At 51.2% G+C, this 2,941-nt stretch overlaps 1 pseudogene; it reads left to right on the top strand.

The window, feature by feature from the left end:
• LOC131264534 (inhibitor of growth protein 3-like) lies at positions 1-2,941 on the top strand (annotated as a pseudogene).

The following is a 2,941-nucleotide window of genomic DNA, read 5'->3' as shown; positions in this document are numbered from 1 at the left end:
ATGCAACATTTGGAGGATTGCCTTGAAAGTATGTTGAAAATCATGACGCCTAATTAAGTAACAAAGATAAATCCACGATGCGTAAGCAAAAGTATCTGAAGATGTCTGCAGTCATCAAGCTCGCAGCAAAGGCCATCTACCAACAATCAAATTCAACAAATTATTACCCAATATTGCAACTATACTCACTTCCAAAGTTTTCCTTAATACAAACTATAACTTTATTCTGACAGGATTCACTTTCCATGACAAGCTTCCGTCACAAAATGAAAGTTGTTGGTGCAATTTTAGAAAATGTAAAAATAAGTAGTAACTATCGTATCTTTTTTTATTCGATTCCAGTGATCGAGCATCTACCCCAGGAGCTTCGGGATGGGTTCACGGAAATGCGTGAGATGGATTTGACCGTCCAAAGTACGTAGGTGGTATCACAAAGTATTTGGAAGCAAATATTTATACATTTTCTCTCGCGCTTCTGCAGATAACACTGATTCCCTGGATAAACGGGCCCGTTCACTGTTTCAACAGTGTTACGAAAGGAAACTACCAACTGCAGTGGCGGATGCAGAGTTCAACGCAATTCGAGGCGGCTACAACCGCGTGCTGGACGATTCTGATGAAAAAATACAACTGGCAGGGCAGATGTACGATGTGGTTGAACGATATATGCGCCGTCTCGACACCGAGCTGTACAAATTCAAGTGTGAGCTGGAAGCGGATCACAATGGCATCACAGAAATACTAGAACAACGTTCGTTAGAGGTCGACAGCAACGCTTTGTCGAACGGTGGCACGAACCAGAAGGAAAACCCCTTCTATGACGTCCATCATTCGTACTCCGGAACATCTTCCGGGCGCTCGGATAGTCGCTACAAGTCGGAGCCGGTAAAGCGTCGTGAGAGCGTGGCCGTCACTGCTGCCGAAAAGCGTGCCGCTGCTGCATCCGGAGCTAGCGCATCGAATGTTGCTCCGATCATGAATGTGCACATTCGTCCGACGACCCCGGGCACGGCGGTACCTGCCAGTATTGTGTCGGGCACGATCGTCGTCCCTCCTGCTATGAATGTTGGTGCGCACGCTTCGTCTTCCAAATTCAAACATATCCTATAATTTGCCAAATTTTTCTCCGGCAGGATTTGCTATTGCTGCCGCTGCAAGCCAGGCGATTGCGCAAACGCAACAAATGCAGCAGGGTTGTCAAACGGGCAGTCTGAAGGCATCGTACGAAGTGATTGGCGCAAAGGGATCGCAAGAGCTGCTGGTCAATAGTGAGCTGGCGGGGGCCACACACAACGGCATGCAGGGAGTCGAGCGAGAGTCGAGCGTTTTCTCGAACCAGCGACGTACGAAGAAGAAAGATCTTACGAGCACGCCAAACACTGCAAACTCTGCGGCGGGTGGTGTGCAGGGCACAACTACCACGACCTTGCTTTCTAGCAATTCGATCGTAACACCGATACTCACCACTCTGTCGAATCAAACGCCGTTTGCAATTCTAGGCCAGCAAACAACCACGTTGCAGCAACAACAACAGCAACAGCAGCAGGTTGGAACGGTCCAAGTAACACAATCGCTTGTGCAGCCACAACAGCAGCAGAAGGGATCTACCCTGGAACCGTACATAATGGGCACCAATGGGCCAATCGCGGTGCAGCAGCAAATAAATCTGCACCATTCAAACACGCAAGTTCCTTTACAACACCTGCAGCCAGTATCGCAGCAACCGATGTTGCAACAGCTCGCGGTCCGACAGCAGCAGCCGGCGGCGATGAAACAGGAGCTGCTTCCTCAGCAAATTCAGCAGCTCGACAACATCGAGAATGTGCAGCAGAAGCACATTCTCTTACCGACGGCACCGCAGCAGGCGCAGCAACGACTAACGCACCCACAGCAGCTGCAGGAACTATTCCAGCAGTCGCTGCAATCACTGCAGTCATTGACACCGCAGTTGCTGCAGCAGCAACAACCGCAGCAACCGGTTCCGGCAACATCGCAGCAGTCGGGTCAGCAGCAGCAGCTGCCTATGCAGACACTCGCGCATCCGCAGCTCATGCAGGCGCAAGACGGGTCCCATTCGTTACCATTGGCGCCAGTGCCGGTGCAGCCCACGTTGAAAACGCGCTCAGGATGGAAAACTATCACGAAGCCTACATTGCGCCGCTATATCCCTGGGCAAACTCCGCACAACTTACAACGGCAGGTGATCCATGTGCAGTCACAGCAGCGAACACAATTCCAGCAAATACAGCAACAGCAGCAGCACCATCACTTGCAGATGGTACAGCAGCAGTTCCTTGCTGGTCCCGCTGGATCGTCGGCTTCTGGTGTTCTTGCGAATACGGCATCGGCGATGGCACTGCTGCACTCCTCCACTGCAACCGCAGTGTCAACATCGTCGGTCAGCTCGTTGGACGGCAATCGGGGTGAAGACACCAAAGGCGACAGCATCAGCGGCGCCGGTAGCACCACCCTGACTGCCTCCAGCGGCTCCAGCACCTCTGGCTCGGTCGTCCTGAAAGAGTCTGGGATGGTGGTCCAACAAACGCCCGAAGGTGAGTGGTCTTACGATCCAAACGAACCTCGTTACTGCATTTGCAATCAAGTTTCCTACGGCGACATGGTGGCCTGTGACAACGAAGACGTAAGTACTGCTAACCGATGTCAACGGAAAGCTATGACACTGTGCCAGCGCTGGTGTCGGTTCTATTTTGAAATTCACCTTTATTTTACAGTGCCCATTCGAGTGGTTCCACTATCCGTGCGTTAATATAACGTCCTCCCCCAAGGGCAAGTGGTACTGTCCGCAATGTAGCAGCTCGATGAAAAGACGGGCCATCCGCAAGAACTAACGGTAATCACTGGTCTCTCGTGTATCGTCGATATTCGGGCCAAGCATCATCTGCAGCTTTGTTTATGTTTTGCAATTTGGTGTCGTTATTCG

The sequence above is a fragment of the Anopheles coustani genome, chromosome 2 (genome assembly GCF_943734705.1).
Source record: "Anopheles coustani chromosome 2, idAnoCousDA_361_x.2, whole genome shotgun sequence".
NCBI lineage: Eukaryota > Metazoa > Arthropoda > Insecta > Diptera > Culicidae > Anopheles > Anopheles coustani.
This window is presented reverse-complemented; position numbering and strand designations above follow the sequence as displayed.